The 19025-nt window shown below is 39.6% G+C and overlaps 1 protein-coding gene across 33 annotated transcripts in view; it reads right to left on the bottom strand.

Annotated features, from left to right (window-relative positions):
* The window catches only part of ZMIZ1 (zinc finger MIZ-type containing 1), a 480632-nt gene that overhangs the window by 107375 nt on the left and 354232 nt on the right, over positions 1 to 19025 (bottom strand). The window contains exon 1 of one of the 33 annotated variants that reach the window (XM_037903709.2): positions 11116 to 11236. The exons of 31 other annotated variants lie outside the window; for them this stretch is intronic. The gene's annotated coding sequence lies outside the window, so the exon portion shown is untranslated. Of the gene's footprint in view, positions 1 to 10515; positions 10736 to 11115; positions 11237 to 19025 lie in introns of those variants that run through there. One more of the 33 variants, XM_043551290.1, reaches the window with a different exon arrangement.

Below are 19025 nucleotides of genomic sequence, written 5' to 3'. Positions count from 1 at the left end.
CAAAATGCACCCAAGTGTGTAGGAGTACACCCAACACAAACACTCCTTCTTGCTGGAGGTTTTTCCAATAGTGAAGTAGTAAAGTCCATCACCAATAGGGGTGTTGAAGAAACCCAAGTCTTTTACAGTATTATAGAGGAAGCAGACACAGGATGCTTTTGCATACCGTATGTGCCAATATGAATTTTCTGTCTCTTGGTGTCCGAGGAACCATATTAATTAGGTCACCAGATACAGATGTTTTGGTTCTTGCTGTTCACTACTTTCCAAAAATGGAACACACAGATAACATGTGGATTGAAACAGGCACCATTACCAGCACCAGTGACAAGCACTGCTTCATACGCAGACGTGCAATCTGTGATCCACTCACTCCTGACTTCTGCAACATACTTTCTGCCATACACGCATTAACAGGACGTGACTCTGCATTATCCCTGTTCGGTACTGGGAAAAAAATCTGTGTTTAATATTATCAGAACTAAGGGAGCTTACCACTTCAGCGATCCTGCCAAATTAGGAGAGAGTGATGGACAAGCCGCAATTTCTGCAGCAAGGATGTTGGGAGCAGTGCTGTATGACCACAGAGAGAAAGAAAAGGAGACCCACAGACACCTGAATTGTTTCTGCCTCAACCTAGCCATCAAAAAGGACAAGTCACTAGCCAAACTCCCACCATGTGAGGACAGTTTTGAAAAACATGTCAAAAGAGGATCTTGGCAATCAAAAAGTTAGACGTCTTCACACGTACCTAAACCAGATATTGGATTACCATTGCAACATACATGGAAAAATGTGGATGATGAACTGCTTCCTGAATTCTTCAAGGGCCCAATGGCATCTGAGCTTCTACAAGACCTCATTTGTGCCTGTACCAGTAGGAATCGCTGCACAATCAATTGTGTCTGTAGTCAGAACAATCTCCCCTGCATCAAACTGTGTATATACTGAAGACAGTGGTAACCCACACACTCTCAACAGAGATCACAATGATGAATAAGATGATAACGTTGACTAGAAATGTCACCAGTACTATTACATTTCACAGATACCTGGATAAATTTATTATTAGATTTTTATTTACCCTTTAGCTTGTTGTTAGGGGTGATTTGAGGTCACAGAGGAATCCAATTTTATGTTTTGAAATAATACATAGAGATATTAAACTAACAGAAACAAATGTAAATATTTCAAAGTGGTCATTTTAACATGTTGTTAGTGTCATTGTTTATTCCCATTTCTATGGTAAAGGCACCATTTGACAGCTCTATATCACACTTCATTTTGAAGTTGACGTAATAAGCTTTCAAATGCATGTAGACAAGGTACATTAAGTTAATCAAATTGGTGATGTCTGCCGCTTGGCTAATTGAAGTCTGAACACCATTTTAAACTCACTGTGTACAAGTACAAGCTTATATTCACTTTGCACAAACCACTATCTGACACTTATTCAGTTGAATACACCAGTTTGCTTCAGTCTATTCTTGAGGATGGGCTTGTATGAGTAAATTAATAGGTTGATTAGAATAGAAGCGTTGAGCTCCCACAGCAGGGAGTTGCAGGTTCTCAGAACTCTGAAAGACCAGCAATAATATACAACCAGCACATAACCAGTGAAGATACTTAGTTGCAATTGTCAGAAAACATGTATTGTCTCTATTGTTACAATACAATCATATCATTTTACCTTCGAAAGGTGAGGCTTAGAACAACACAGTGATAACCCAAAAAAGAAACCATGTTCATTTTTGTACTGAACGCACTACAGAACTATATGCGTGAGTAGCAAGGCAAAATAACACTTTAACAGATTATAGAGCACACCTCACGCCTTTTGTACTTGCATAATAATAAATAATATAATAACATTTCACACTACTAACACAACATTGACTTATCGTCATTTTGGTTATTGTCTCTCGCAGGTCCTCAGATATGATGGAAATGGGCACCATCATAAGCTGATGAGATAGATAGAAAGAATAAATGAAGTTGAGCCCTTCTACTATCCATAAAAACTAACATTTCAACATCCCAAATGGGTTCAAGGAAAAGAAAGCTCCTCAGATAGTCTGCGTCTCTTGTTTCAGAAATATTGTAATGTACATGTAAGAGGCTTCAAGTGCAATATTTTCATCCATCTTTATTTATGATCATATTAACAAACAATTACTTCAGTTTTTAAAAAAGGTCCTCTTCTGATTGACACCTGTCTGGATAATAATTTGCCTCCATGATAAACAATTACATTAAAAGCTGTTCAGATGTGAGGAGTGTGGGTGAGAGGGGGAGGTACCACCCCCACCTAACGTGCAAATAGCTTGTTAGTTTGTCAGCCAAAATAAACAGAATGGGCGTGCAATAGATTTAGTTAAATGCCTGAGGAATAGATGTCAAATAAATCACTTAGTTAGCCCTATCTAGCATGCTAAATTATAGTCATTTAACAAGGAGGAGGATTTCTTTTGTTAAAGCTTTTTTCCTACTCAGAATCCATCAAATGTAGCTTGTATCAGTTTGAAGTCCATATTAAACAGTAGGGGCAGTTGGTGTACAGAATGGGTCTTTTATGCTTTCTTACAAACACTTAAAAAAATCTAGAGAGAACAGTGTCTTTATGGGCTTTTTCAACAGTTAGCTCCTATTCTCCACCTAGTTCCTTAGCCCTGATTGGCAAGATTGTGGCTTCCCACTGTGGTTCTTGGGGGAAAAATGCAGGGTCCAAAATTACAGCAAAGGAGTGCATTAAACTTTACGAATGATCAAGATGTGGCACCATCGTGAGAGCCACAGTAAATTCTCTATGTGGGAGGGGAAAGAAGAAAACCTAGCTCAGAGAAATGAAGGCAATATTCTAATCTGACTGAGAACTTTGAGGAGCTTGCAGGGGAGGGGCAGGGATGGACAGCAGGATACAAGCCTTCAGTGCACTGCGGTACATTGCCTACCTGGTCTTTTTAGACCCTCACAATTCTATAGCTAAAAAAACTGCTGCAGAAATCAGCCCCTAGTCACTGCATCTCCCTGCTGTGCTAGTATGTTCTCTGCCCTCACTCTCCTTGTCGTTACTCTCCACCTACAGGGAATGTTTTCCTCCAAGCCCACAAACTCATGTTCTGCCTTTTCTCCCTGCTAGCCCCTATATATTATGCATCTTTGCAGCACCTGTGATAGGTTCTTACTGTCTGAGGCAGGATCAATAGAAGGTCGGCACATGGAGTGAATGAAGAATTGGGACCAACGTAAATGCATTTCACATGGTTGTAGTGTCCAGAGACTCTTTGGCTCCGAGCTACAGTACATGAAATTGATGGGCTGAATTAAGAATGCAATGGCAGTTTTAACTATAAATATCTTGGCTTTAGTGGATTTAAAGTTAGCTTCAGTATAATTTTCCAGTTTTCTTATATTTAATTTCAGCTGATAGAGCTCTACAAATAAAACATTCAGGAGCCACTAGCTAGGCAATGTTCCATGGTTATCTTGCTGATTCTGAGCCATTGCCTCCTGCACAAATTATGGCCACAATATAACATAAAAGACATGCCACTAAACACTGTATGATCACTAACGCTTAAGATGAAGTTGGTTATGGATATTGGGAAGCTTGTTAATGAGAAGTCTAATGAAGGTCAAAAAACATTTGCTAGTCAATGTAAGAAATGTTGCCTCAGGAAATAAAAAAAACATACAACACAGCACATGCTGAAAGCAAAGAAAGCTGCTCTGGAAGTTCAAAATTACAACTATTATTATTTTCACTCTGAATTAGAGTGGAAATTAACAGTAATTACACCCCCCCCCCCGAAACTATTTTATTGGACCTTTTATGCTAAAGCATTGCACAGAACTATAGGTAAGTAAATTAATGCACCAGGAAAAATCTAATTGAGGGTTCAAAAGGAACATAGGTTGTCCCCTCACTTTAGAAGATAGGTTTATCCAGAAATAAAACAGAAGCACAACCATCTAAATCTCTTTTAAGGCTTGAAAGTGAATCTTGGAACCACAAACAAATTTTACTTGGCAAATCTCAAAGAACACATTGCAACACAGGATTAAGACAATCAGCAAGATCTGACGGACTAAGGCCATCTAATAGCTTAGAAATAAGGATCTCAGTTTTTAAGCAGAATGCAATGCACAGCTCAGTACATTCTTGACAGCCACATTTTGCTCTGTGGAGTCAATGTAAAGCCTTTGTAGGCAAATCAGCCATTAAGAAATTATAATGTTTCTTCCCTGAGGAGCAGAAACAAAACAGGGATAACCAGCAGGAGATCTGACTGAAACAGAAAAGAGCATACTCTAGAAATGCTCCCTAAATGGTCAGAAGACATAGGCCAAATGTTTCTTCAAAGACAACCCTTCATTTCTGTACAGCTAGAAAAAGAATATGATTTCAAACAAAAGAAATATTATGTAGTAGCAACAAAAAACCAACGTGATGTTTAGGGCTACAAGCGTTTCATTTTATTAGAGCTAAGACAGAAGGAGTTTTCCAATACCCAAGGCCAGATAGATATCTGACAGATAAGTGCACTGGAACCAACAATGATGTATTGATAAGAATAGACAAAAATCTAGGAATAAACCCAGATTACAGCTATAGTGCTTACTAAAGGTATAATCACATGTAGTAAAAGGCATGGCACACTGAACATAAAGAGAATCAGAGATCAAACTATTGACAGCAACAAAATGAGAATGTAGAGAAATATAAGAAGTAAACCAAGTTAACAGAACCTGGGAGACCTAAAAGTTGCTCAAGGCAGTCAAATAACATTCTGTGATCAATAGAATCAAATGCTGCTGACAGATCAAGCAGGATCAAGGCTACCTAAGCCACTGAAGTTTGCACGAACAAGTAAATCATGATGTGCTTTACCAAAGTATTGGTGTTATAGCTAGGAGTGAAACCAGAGTGAAATTTCCCAAACAGTTTGACAGCTGCTAGATAAGACAGTGCAAGTAACTGCACCACAAACACACTTCCTAGAGATGTGGCCAAAACACAGGTAATTCATTGGCAAAGTTTTCTCACAATGAACATTTTTTGCTTCTTAGTGATGCCCAGTAAAGAGATAAGATAACTTCTGACACTTGCCTAAATTTATTATATCATTCAAACAAACAAGGGACCAGACTCAGGATCTGACTTTAAGGTCAGGAGAGACTATCATGATCTTCTGATCTAACCTGCTGCACATTGCAGGCCACAGAACCTCACCCACCCACTCCTGTTTAACAAGGCTAAATGAAGTCTGGAGGGAAAGTGGTGGGACAACCCGCCTCTAATAATATCAGTTTGATCTTTGAAAAAAAGAATGACAGCCACTAAAATATTAGTAGTGTGATTTTTACATTGAGCGCTGTCCTAACTCTGCTGCCATTGAATTCAATCGGAGCCAACTGAGGCCAAAGCTGAGTGCTGTTGAAAATCCCACCCGAGAATTTTAAAATGTCAAGTATTTGAAAAAGAAAAGGACCTAGTGATGTTAACACAATCTAAAAATAAACTACAGGAAGCTCACATTTGCCAAGGCTTGTATGTTTTTGTTCACTTCCTCAATGGTGCCAAGATAAAATATAACACTCATAGATGGATGAGCTTCAAGCAAGAGGTTGAAAGATACTTGGAGTCGTAGCTAGAAGCCTTCAAATCTGATTTGAGGAATTAGGTTTCAAGAAAAAAAGAACAGGTATCAAGGTTTGATTTCTCACAACATTTTTGGGATTTACACTTGGACTATAATAGACAAAAATTAGGGACATGAATGGGTGGCTGAACATTTTTTTTTGTACTAATAAACATAATTTATGCTTCGGTGACATAGGTGGTTTGGGCTAATTCTCAACAGAAGGAGTCTTAGTGAAGTGAGTATCAGGATTAACAGTGCTGTGGAGGAATTGTAAAATATCGGGAATGACCTATGTTAGTGAAATGCAGCATGATTACAGGTATGCGCGTCGGAAACATTCGATACTGATGAAGTAACTACTGTTTCAATGTATCCAATGAAGTGAGCTGTAGCTCACGAAAGCTTATGCTCAAATAAATTTGTTAGTCTCTAAGGTGCCACAAGTACTCCTTTTCTTTTTACTGTTTCAACGTCATTCATTTTCATCCCTCTGTTCTCAAAATTACTTTGTCTTGATACTGAAGGAGAAATTCTTAAAGGAACTTCTAATTAAGAGTGAAAAGATGGTATCAGTTTTTCTGGGCTTTGCTCTCTTCAGTGAGTCCTGAATGAATGATCCTAGTTGTGTGCCAGATGGGCTGCGTTTCACAATGACGATGAACGACAGACACACTTCACCACGATTTAACAGCAATTACTGCATGATTTTATTGTGCATTTGTGTACCTCTTATCATTTTCGAACATTTACATTTCATAAGGGCTCAACCATCTTTTAATGTTACACTGATTTCCTGGCTGAAGGGCTTGTTCAGCCAAACACATTTGATTCTTGGCCAACTGTTTGCAAGCTTTTATTTATCCTGACAGGCCTTGATTGCTCTGCCCAAAGCTGTTCTTGGGGTCTGTCCCAAAGTGACCCACAGATGCCATTTTGATTGGGGTATGTCTGTGGGATGACAAGGGCAGATGCGGGCAGTTAATTCTCATTCATCTCCAGTACCTGTCACCCAAGAGACAACTTGGCACAACCATATTCACTTGACTTATCTATTTATCTCTGGGAACTCAGGATGCTTATTCCAAGGAGAACCCCCTGGCTTTATCTACAGGTGTTTTACATTTTTGGTTCCACTAGAGTAAGAGAAGGCTTTCTAATTGTCTCTCTCCCAAACACTTTTGCACACACTAATCATGAGGAGCTTTTTGATCGCAATACTGTTGTAATAGAATAGAAGGGCCTTATTTAGAGTAGCGGAGGGGGAAGATCAACTCATCTGTGCCCAGTCTCCTATTCCGATCTCTATCTAGGATACTTATTAGGTGGGGAGTAACACTGCCATAGTGCTAGAAAAGCTAAGCGATGGATTAGTGTTGTGTAGCAGTATTTCTTAGGCACTGATGAGAAAAGATGTGCTCACTTTTACTAATTTCACCTCCTCTCCTTGTCTGTGTAAACTGAGTTTCTGTGTCACTTTCCAAACCCTGCTACAAACTGGAGTGAGAAACTTTGCCATCTTTTCTGATGGTTTTTTTCTCTGTATTTTTCTATCCCACTGTTGAAGCATCACAGAACAAGGGATTCATTGGACCTGAAGAGGATCTGGGGAGAAGGACTGGGGGAGGGGAGAGCAGTGAAAAAGAATGGGGTAGCTATGTTTACAGCACTCCAACCCTATGCTGAGATGAGGCTTGTTTCTTCCAGCCTGTCTGAAAACTGCAATGGGCCATCCCTGCAGCCCAGCTTGTTGCAGGTTGTTTCATGGAAGTCTTCTGTAATGACTTCCTGTATGTTTTCTGCATAAGACACCTAGCAGTTACCGCATTTATAGGGGCAGCAGCAGAAGAAGAAATTACACTGTCAGACTCTTTTTACAGACGTTAACAGATATCTCTGGAATGCCGATTTGTGTCAATAACTTTGCAAATCGTAAAAATTTATTTTGTTTGCTGACATTCCTAAAGCAATAAAAGGTGAATAGGAAAAGTAAACTTGCCTCCTGTCTTAACACAGAATTCGATCTTTTCTTTTGAGGGAAAGAGTATGAAATCCCACGGGGTGAAACTTCCCTGCTGGTTGAACTCATATAGGATTTCTTTTTGTTCAGTAACATCCTTTTGCTGGTCACCTGGCTATGAGAAAGCATGATCTACAGTAAGACACCCTTGAGATGCAAAAGCCTCCGTGGCAACTAACACACAGACTTACGTGCTATCAGTTCAGCTTGTAACATACAGAGCAGCAATAAATAGCTTATACGCAGATTCTTATCCCTGGTTCAACGTCTTGGGTAGGCCACAGCAACTCTTAACCTAATTGTTATGCTAACTTTTAGCACACAAGAAGCCCATGTTGCCAGATCTCTCTCTCTAAATTACCTCACTATAATTAAAACCACATAGCTACTACATTGACAAGCGACTTATTAACCCCCATCCCAAAATGTACTCCCCACATTATTGTCTCGCTGTTTTTTGTATTCCTGTCTTTCCGTAACCCTCTGTTGTCTCTTTTCTTATACTTAGATTGCAAGTTGTCTGGGGCAACGACTGTCTTTCTGTTCTGTGTTTGAAGAGCACCTGGCCTGTTCCATGACTGGGGCTTCCCTAGGTGCTATGGTAATACAACTTTTATATGTGTGTCACTCAAGCACATTCAATGCAACATTTCTCTCAAGGCCATTCAAACAGAGATGTGGAAATTTTATGTTTGCACCCATTCTACTACAGAGCTATGCAAGATCAAAGACTTTAAGACTCAATTTTGGACCCCTCTTAGGTAAACATTTTCATTTCCTACCATAAAATTGTCCCTTACATATTCAGATTGTCACATGTTTCATAAAAAGATACGATCAATGCAGTTACATTTCCCCCAAGAACTTTCTCTGGTGGCTCCTTCAAAAGGGAACCTGCTTCTCCCTAAAATTAATTTTAAATGTTTGTAAGCAATTTTTCACCTCAATTTCAGCCCAAGCACTTTGCTCCAGAATGCCATTTTGATATACAAAATAAACCAAAAGAGAAATCAAAAAATTGCAGAGCAGTGTGGCACGAGGTAGGAAGAGAATGTATGTTTTTGGTCATTTAAAATGCAGCATCTACTTCTATCTATTATAAAACCAAGACAAAGTCAACCGACAAGTGATTTCTGTGACAGAACCCATTCACATCTACAACAGGATCCACAGCAACAGATGCTTAAACAAATCTGATTAATAAAATTGTAATAAAGCTCTAGGCAAAAAAAGAAAAAAAAGAAAAAAAGAAAAAGACTGGGTAACTATGAATAATTTCTTTGAACTTTATTTTTAGTTTAAGAACTACCACTTTTCAAATGGCATATTGCTCATACGGATGAAGTTTGTCACCTTGGCCCAATTAACTGCCTAACCTAACCTGATCAAGATATCACTTCTTAAAATAAACCTGGCTATTTCATTATCAGGCTAGTTCATAGTTTCATCCTGCACACACAAGAGAATACATATCTACTTATTCGTCTTCAAAAATTAAATCCATAGGTTTTCACAGCAATCTCCCTTTCTACAGTTGTGTCATCCTGGCATAGGGCAACATGTAAGTGGTTGACAAGAATCACTATAATTGCTCAGTTCAAGCCACTCTGGACTGAAGGCCTGATTCAAAGCCAGTTGAAGCCAATGGATTTTGGATCAGGCCTAAATGGAAACAGTTCTACTGCGTGTCTGACCCTGGATGACTGAAATCAATAGGTGCTTTGCTGCTAACTTCACTGGACACAGGATCAGGCTCAAACTACACAAGACAAAACAGGATTCCACAGGATCAGGAGAGTTGTTACATACTGTACTACTCTCCCACCAGTAAATAGCCGGAAGCATGCCATTCTTTACACCCATGTCGTTGATGTTTATTAGATGCACAGTTCTGAGTTCTGAATTTATACACTGCTTCATCTCAGAGATCTTCATCTCTGCATGACTAATTTCTGTCCAGATTTAACTGAGACTGGTTTATTTCACTGTAAAACTATCACTTGCTCTGCTCCATGTAATTAAGAACATCACCAAGGGACTATTTAGCAGGACTTCAAATGCTTCAGTGTCACTAGTTTTAATTTCCAAACTTTTGAAATACTCTTTCAAATGTATCAATGGTGTCCTGTATTTTTTTTAAATAAAGCTAAATATCACAATTAGTATTGAAGACTGCATTCCACATGGGAGGAAAGAATACCTGTCAACTTTAGAACCTGAGATTGCTATTGACGCCACCATGTCTGTGCCAGTTTCCTTGAAACCACTTGCCAGGATGCATGTTAGTTGTAAGTTACATACAGCAAGGTCTTTATGAAAGCAGCGTAAATGAAATGGTGACAACACTTATAATATTTGCTGTTTCCAGAATATCTTTTGGAATATACAACATTCTGACAGTAAAGACAGTTTAAGGAAATGCCATCAGTGCTTGATGCACATTCTGCTTTTATGGTTGCAGGTAAAAAGAAGCAAAAAAAAATCTTGTAAGATGTCTGCTTACAAGTCAACATTTCACCCTCTAAAATAACAATGCCTAAGGATCAGTCAATCAAATTAACAAGATCTGAATATCCCTCAGCTTCCCAAATTCTCTTCAGGGGCAAGCACAAGGAACAGTAACTGTATGCAAATATGTCCCAGTTTCCTACTCAGGTCTGTCTTTCATCTCCTTATTCTGCCTTTTCCATCTGACAACACGCAGCATGGCTTTTCCCACAATGCTCTGTCTCTCTCTCTCTCTCTGTCACACATACACCACACACACAGTCTCAAACAGACTGGAGCAAACACACGCGCGCACGCTCACACACATCCATACACACTCCCTCCCCCCAAAAGAAACCAACTTACCCACAAGTTATATTTCATTCAAAAACTAGTCCTCCTCTGCTCCCCCTCCTCTGTTTTTTCTGCCTCTCTTCTGTTGCAGAAAAAGGCCACATATGTCTGAAAACACTTCTAGGCAGAAACCATCTAGTGCAGAACAAAGACAGCCAGGGTTGCCTTAATCTCAGCATAAGGCAGCCAGTAGCTATTTTCAAGCTTGTTCTCTCTCTCTCCCCCCTCTGAGGGCACCCTGCGCTGCTCTGTTTCTCCCTCTCTCTCTTCTCTTTGCCTGTCCAGCCACTGCACAACACACATCAATTATTCATTGCTTGTCTCCCGGTTTCCAGGCAAAACCAATCACAGATGGAGTCTTGCTAATGGGCTCATGCCGTACTTGCCAACAGGCTATTTGTGCTCAAGCTACAACCCTCCAGAGACAATAAAGAGAATCAGGTTAAGCTTTAAAACTTCACACATACACGAACAGACCTGAAACAGCGATGTGCATGTCAGCATCCATATGACATTGCTTAGGAGCATGTCTTCAGCGCCCAGGATGCAAGAAGGCTGCTTTAAATCTTCTGAAAGGGTTTTAAGAAAAATCAAACACTCAGAAAATCTCACCTCAGCTGCATGTTACTGATATGGCTGGTTTTCTTTTCTGTGTCTAGTGATCCATCTCTCCCATTACACACCTCTCTCTCATCCATATACACATCCCCTTCTCTCTCTCTCTCTCTCTCTCACACACACACACACACACACACACACACACACACAAGCAATCACAGCCACTTTGCCCAGAAGGGAGAGAGAGAAAGGAGGAGGGGAGGGGGAAAAAACCCAGGCAGCTCACATTTCAAACTTGCAAGGAGGGGTGGTGCTTAGAGCACTAGGACAAAGCCTCTTTATTTGGCATCCAGCCAAAATACTAAAATAAAATCCCTTGATCAATTAATTTGAAGCAACTCTAGTTCGAGTGTGTATAACAAATCATTAAAGGTGCAAAGGCTGAAAAGCCTTCAGAATTGGAAAAATTACTACACTTGTTTCCCCTCCTCCCCTGCTCAGAATGCTGTTGACTAAATTCATCAAACTAGTCATGCTAATTAGCGCCAAGAGAAGCCTCTGCATTTAGGCAGTGCTGGTGGCTTCCTATGTGAAGAGGAATCAGTCCACTGGAGGCAGAGTGGGAGGAAGTGAATGGACAAGTTTTCTAGTCGGATGAATGTTAAATATGCATCAGGGGCATGACTGATCTGAGTTACTTGTTGAAACACAGGAAGGTTGGTTAGTGCCATTTTATCAGCACCTATACCAGAATTTCTTTTTGGGGGGTATGTGGGGTGGGTTGTGAGGAACGAAGGAAGGACTGTGTTACTTGAGACTTCATTTTTATTTAGCCTTGATAATCCAAGACACTGCAATAATACTGAGCATTTCTGTATCATTTAAATATACAAAGCAACATCCAAGTATTTAGCCCTGCCAAATGGATAGGAAATATTATCTGTAATTTACAGATGGGGAAAATGAGGCACAGAGCAATGAAGACTGTGCTTTCAAAGGAGCCTAAGGGAATTCAATGGAAATTCCATGGCCTGCTTTCAAAATTTCACTCAAATGATTTCCTCAAGACCACAGAGAATGGCAGGATTAGAACGCAGTTCGAGCCCCCTCAACTCCCTACCTGTGGCTCATTCTTCTTACTAACTCCAATAATTTTCCATGTAACATACTAAAACCGTTTAAGTTTAAAATTAGACTCGTGCGCATTTTAAGTCAGTTCAACACTTCAAAGTACTCTTTACAGAGAAAGAAAGATATTTCAATAAGCTCTTCTGGGTAAAGGCTTTCTGTACGGAGTTGACAATATAAAAGATAAGAAAGAAACGTACAGGAAGTGTATGTGACTTTTTTCCCCTCCTCTGAGGGAAAACTGGCAGTTTAAGTTGTGGCTGACCAAGAATCAGCCTTTTCCTGACATCGCATCCTGTGGTAAATAGCCGCTTCCTTCCCAGGCACAACCTTCACAAATGTACCTCCACTTCTTAAAGGGGCACTGGGACATTTTAGCATAGAGCTCACTGAGTTAATATGCTGCCGCTTCCATGCCAAAAAAAGAAAATGGACTATAAATTAAAAAAAAAAATACTAGCAGATCCACCTACATTCCTTTTTGTTAAAGAACCGAAAAAGGCTCTGCATTTGTTTCCAGTATTCACAATTACTCACCAAACCATGTTTTAAATAAATAAATAAATTAAAAGTGTCTACAACATGATCGATAAGGTCAGCCAACTACCAGAGATACCAACATGGGGTTCTGCTTTGAAAAGTGATTTCATAAAAATGACATTGTCAGGTTCAGTGTTTATTTTTTTTCCTGTGAATCCAGATCACACAAGTAAAAATACATTTTATTTTCACTAACTTCCAACCCTGAAAATACAGCTTCAGGTCAGACAGTCAAACTGGGTTCTCTCTTCCTCTCATAGTTCTGGCAGTGTAAAAAGGTGCTTGCTGCAAGTCAAATTCTCCTCTCAGTTACACCTCCGCAAACCCCAGAGCTGCACAAGTTCAACTAACAACAGAATTTAAAAACAATATGGTTTACACAGGTGTCACAAAGGGCAAATTTGGCCTATATAAGCATTAGTATTGATGCATGCATGAGATGGAAGGAATCCAGCTAGATTCTTACAGCCCAGAGATAGAGTCTGCAGGACTGATAGAAAAAACAAACAAACAAACAAACAAACAAACAAACCTCAAAACAAAAAATATTTTAATTTGCAAACTGATCAAATCTGAGATGGAGGCAATGAGAGAAACACACAGAATCTCATGAAACTGTTTTTATCATTTTTCAGAACAGAACTGCACTTTAAGAAGATGTGAATTATATTGATTGGCAGGCAGAGAAAATGATAACATGCCTGAGTTTCAGATGACAATGTTATTTGGAACTGGCAAAACTATGAGGAATTTAGGATGATAATCCTGAACAAAGACCAAATTCCTTGCTGGTGTAACTCCACTGATTTCAGAGTCTGAAATTATGCCCGACGAAAAAATTAACCCAAATATTCACTTTATTTATAAATTTTATATATACAATTTAAATATGTAAATTTATATGTACATATATACATACGCAGAGTGCTGTGCTGGTTTCAGATTTTATTGCAATTACAAAACTTTCACATAGCTCTAATCCCAATGTTGTCATATTGCATAGTAAAAAAATAGGATTTTTTAAGATCATCTGGAGCAGCCTTTTCAAAATCAAGATTGACTGCTTCCCTGCATGAAAACCACACTGAAATCTGAGTTTTCAGAAGAAAATATATATGGATATAATTTCCACTTTGATATGTTTACACTTTTTTTAAACTTTCATTAAAAAAAAGATAACTATTTTTTTTCTGCTATTATATTCACTTTCCAGTGTCAGAGTGTAGGTTTCTCTTTAAACTGCCTGTCTTTTCAACGGAAGTGGTTTAGAGTAGACAAATCATTTATCTAAAAATTATGTACTTACTTCTCCTTTGACAAATCTTCAGCAGGTTTTAATCCCACCCTGCCACTTGAAATACCACTTTCTGTGATGACTTTTGAGTCACAGTTGTCAGAGGAATCTGGCACTGTAGTCAAATGGATTAAATCATACTTCATAGCCTACCGTATTTTGGCAAAGAAATGGTTTATCATTTGTAGAAATTAATCATAAGAGTTTTTTCTGCAGGGCAAATTCCCAATCATTTTAAAGATTACTATGTTTAAGCCCCAATGACAGCAGTTTGTCAAATTACATCATAGGAAGGGTTGTCTCGTGCAGTGATAACTATTAACAAGACTCACTGAAGTCATTTACTACTGGGAGGAGTGTGTGTCTGTGCTGGGGAAGCCATTTTTAAAAACCGGTGCAGGAGAGCAAGCCCAGTGGCTGTGCTTTGTGTTGCCATTTGGGAAAACACAGATTCTACTGCCAGGAAAACTGCCTCACTCCTGTGACTAGAGAAGCCTGGTGTCTTTTGGACTCTCAGTGTCATTCAACCCTTGAGGGAAGAGCGATGAGTGCTTTATTTGCAACACCTCTAGCTGATTAAGGAGAGATGGTGATAGGCTCCCAAAGGAGTATTGCCCAGCACTTATATCTACCTTGAACTATAAACTCTTTAAGGCAGGGACTATCTATTTTTGCATACTGTGCAGTGCCAAGCACATTACTAATGTTAAATAAAACCTAAAAAAATAAATAATAATAATAATAATAAACAAACAACAATAAACATTTCTCAGCAAGCAGAAGAATGAAAGTAAGTGGGCTGCAGTGTCATTACACTGTCAGACAACACCATCAGTGGTGCCCAATGTATTGGGGTATCATGATACTCCAGCGTGGTTTCATTATCGTGGCAGGCCGGACACTACTGTGGAGGGGCAAAGCAGTTTAGAGACATGAAGTGCAGGGCGTGAAGGAACCACTTATGCTCTTTGTCAAGCAGCAACGATGTCAGTTATTCCCAATTCTGGAATAACATGACACTTTGTATAACTAAAGTATAACTGCCGACTTGGCAAGTTACCCATAATGAAAGAAATAGAGCATCTAAAATTATCCAAAGGCCCAATCTGGCAATCCTTATTCAATGGGAGTTTTAGTGGAGTAAAGTCTTTAACTGCAGGATCGCTCCCTTAGTACATTACTTCAAAGATTATTTATCTAATGCAGACAGAAATGCCATTGCTGTGTATACCTCTTAGCACTGATGCAATGGCTTTTAAAAACCCTTTAGAAGAATTACAATTACATGTTAAAAATACAGAGACTACATGGGTCAGTGACCTTGTGGGTTTTTTTTAAATGTCTCACAGTAGACTGCATCAGTAGAAGCTGTTATAAATCACAAGGCTGCATCCTCATCAGAAAGCAGCAATAGACTTAAAAAAGAAGAAGATCCTTTAACTCAGCATCAAGTGCCTTTCATGCATAATCCACTTTTCCAAGATCAAACCAACTCAATCCAGAGAGGTATGAGAGGAAGCCCAGCATATTAAGCAAGGAAAACAAACTCTGTAAGGTGGTTTAGTCCTGTTCTTTTCTTTAAATCAAAGGTTGCTACACTACACATCTCACTATACCTAAAAAACTACAGTCCATATCCCTAGAGTCCCCATCTCCGCCAGGTGTCTCCGAGAGCAAGGCAGAAAAGTTCCAGAATGTAATGTAGCATCTTGACTCACACAGGCTCCCTCTTTTCACCACAGCTACCCTGTGCTAACTTGCACGGACTCTAAAATTTTAATATTCTGAGGTACCAAAGAATACTGGAAATACTGAAAACACTGCCCTTTGGACAAGCACACCCTATATCTGTTCAAGTGGACTTGACCTCTTCATATTTTCTTTGACAATCTCAGGTGCCATTTTTAATGTTTAAGACCTTGGACATTTTTATGTTCTTGTACAACCCCATTATGAAAGAACCTTCTCTCCACCAACCCTACAGAGGGGTCAGGATGGCCTGTGATTATGGAAGCTCAAAACTATTGTAATGAGGAAATATCTCCCCTTTTCCCTTTATAATCACCATCATCTTCGGGAAGAGGAAGCCCACCTTACAACCCCTAGTCACTTATTAGTGTAGGATTTTGCTACCTTCTCATCTCTTTTTCTTTTTTATTAAATGTCTTTACTATACATAGACCCAAAAGAGCTATGACAATTAAAACGAAATATGGAAAAGTACAGAAAGATAGGAAAAAAGCCAAATTCATCATGTTCATACATTTACATTTTATTCACTGCTATCCACTGTAAGAAAAAAGAGGGGAAAAGGAACCAAAGCAAAGAGAAAGGAGGACACAAGGGAAAGATCACACTCCCAACATAGTGTGGCAGACAGAAAACATACCCTGCAGAACCAGAAAATTGCTATACAATGACACCGTCAGTCTAGAACTGTCTCCAGTGCTGTTCCCCACCAATAGAGCTCCCTGTACACATCACTATCTATTAGACAACTCTAAAAAGACAGACTAAATATTCTCAAATCTGTGGAGTTTTTTCCTTCTTTTAGTCTTTCAAGAGCTACTTTTTCACTTAACTCACCGGGACAGTTTTCTACCATTAGAGGTGTAGGTGACTTCCAGCATGATAAGATTAGACGTCATACTGTTAAGAATAATGAGGCTCACAGGAACCAGCATTTTTGTGAATTCATCATGTGGAAGATTTAGGTTGGGGAGTCCCAATATAAACATTTCTGGTGGTAGTAAAAGAGAAGCTCCTACTAGTTATTAAATTCTTACATGTCCCTACTCACCAATGCTCCTAATTTGAAGACAGTCCCATACAAACTACCATATAGGTGGAAGCCAGGAATGTATATCTCCAACAGTCATTTGCATCTCTAATGCCTCCTTTGGACACAGCAGTTGGAGTCCACTGCATGCAAAGCACTTCTGGTGAATTAGACAGAGACAGAGATTCATTGAGGCCTTTTTGTACCAAGTCCAATTTTGTTACACTGTTGCATGATCAAGGGGATTCCCAAAACCAGGCACCATTTATTTTCAACTATCTCTGTACTTTTTTCAGTAGCCTTCATTAAGTAAGTAGATACTTATGCAGAGGGGCTGGCAAGCTGCCCCAATTTTCCTTTTTTACTTCAGTAAGTCTAGAGATGCAGGGACTACTTTTAGATGGGGGCAAATATGATTGACTAATTCTAATGGGCTTATATGTTATTTAAAGGATAAAGCTCCCTGTTTTTGCCTATATTTATTTCACAAGACCACCCTTTTGTGCCTGCCTAGTCTAGCATTATATATTGATGATCATTCAAGCTCATTAGAGGCATCACTTGTTTCATTTTCATATTGTACCTTTTCCAGCATCTAAGCACAACTCAAAGCCCACCATGCCTCTCCATAAATGGGAGACCAGTTACATCTAGGAGTTAGCTTTGTCTCTGTTTGTTAAGCACTTGGGGATTAGAGTAACTGTCTATTGACTTCAGCTGGAGCAGAGTTAGACCAATGCTAACCAGGCATTTACTATTTTTTATTTGGTTCCACTCCTCTATTTGTTTTGGATTTGCTGTGTGACATCGAACTAAAGCCACACCTTGGCACAGGCATGCAGGGGGTTAACTATAGCTAAGCTTCTTCCTCTCCCTGCAACAGGTGCTCAGGGGTGGATAATGAGACAGGTCTGGAGACAGCAAGCTAAAAAGAAAGAGGACAGGAAACTCCACAAGGAGGTGGCAGGTGGGGATGCCTTGCAGTAAAGAAAATTCCATCCCCAGTCACTCCAAGACTAACAATAAAAACCCTGGTCTGGGTTCTGTTTTTTGTTGGCACTGTAAGACCATTTTGTTTTGTTTCAGCTGCTGTCAAGGTTGCTCTCTAAGACCCTCAGGTAATAAAAGCCTTCAGGAAAACAAGGTCAGCCTAAATGACTGTTTTTACTTTGATTATTACAAACATTTCACTACCACATATCATACCATACCTTTTACCACCAAATGTCATCTCCTCCTCATTCCATCCCCGGTCCCCCACTCAGGGCCATTCAAATGGTGCTGTGAATAGGGGCCTCAGGGTTTGCTTGTACTCACCTCCTTGAGCCTAATCATGTTACTGTCTGACGCAGCTGAGCTCCAACAGCCCAGGGGAATGCAAAGGTTCCCTCTCAAGCCCAACTCATTCACATATAGCCACAAGAGCGAAGCCAAAGTGTTTGAGGGACCAGAACTGAGAAAGAACAAGTGATGCAAATGCACTGAGTGGGACATGAAGAAGATAGGAAAAAGCTGAGGCTATCCCCTCATCTTCCCACAATGGTTTGCACCTTCTGCATTGGAAAGTCAACAAGAGAACACCAGTCCCACACTGAACGTGAGTTGTTAGAGCATTAGAATTCAAATGTAATGGGAAAGCTGAGATGAAACTGATCTGATTCCATTCAGAAAAACCGAGGACAACGTTGGATGCCCCTCTCCCAAGACCACCATCAAATCATGAAAACCATCACAAATGTACACAGCTCTCTTACTGGTGCCATACTGCATATGCTAGAGGAAGATGCAGAAGTTGTCAGAAGGCAACATTATCCAGAATCATGTAAGGAATAGCATCAGGGTTTTAGGCCAGAAACACTGACCTATCTTGAGAGTGGACCAAAGTCTGGAAAATCTTTCCTTTCTACATGCAAAAAGCGTGTGTGTGTGCGCGCGCACGTGCGCACAATTCTTTTCGGAAATACCACTATGTCTTTTGCTAACTGTCTACAAACCTGTGCACATATGCCATATACTTGCTTTTCATATTAATCTGACAGAAAGCCATCCAAAATTGCTTTTAGTGGATACTGAGATGAAGCATGGATCAGGTGTTTCAGCTCAATAAGGCAAATTTTTCTTGATGTGGACCAAATCCAGTTGTCACTTTTTTTCTCCTTGCACCAATCTGACTTTAAGAGCATCCCTCAATACCCATATTTGACCGTACACTAAGGAGAATTA

This window comes from Chelonia mydas, chromosome 7, assembly GCF_015237465.2.
Source record: "Chelonia mydas isolate rCheMyd1 chromosome 7, rCheMyd1.pri.v2, whole genome shotgun sequence".
NCBI classification, from domain to species: Eukaryota; Metazoa; Chordata; order Testudines; family Cheloniidae; genus Chelonia; species Chelonia mydas.
Note: the sequence above shows the minus strand (reverse complement) of the source record. Positions and strands in the feature narration are given on the sequence as shown.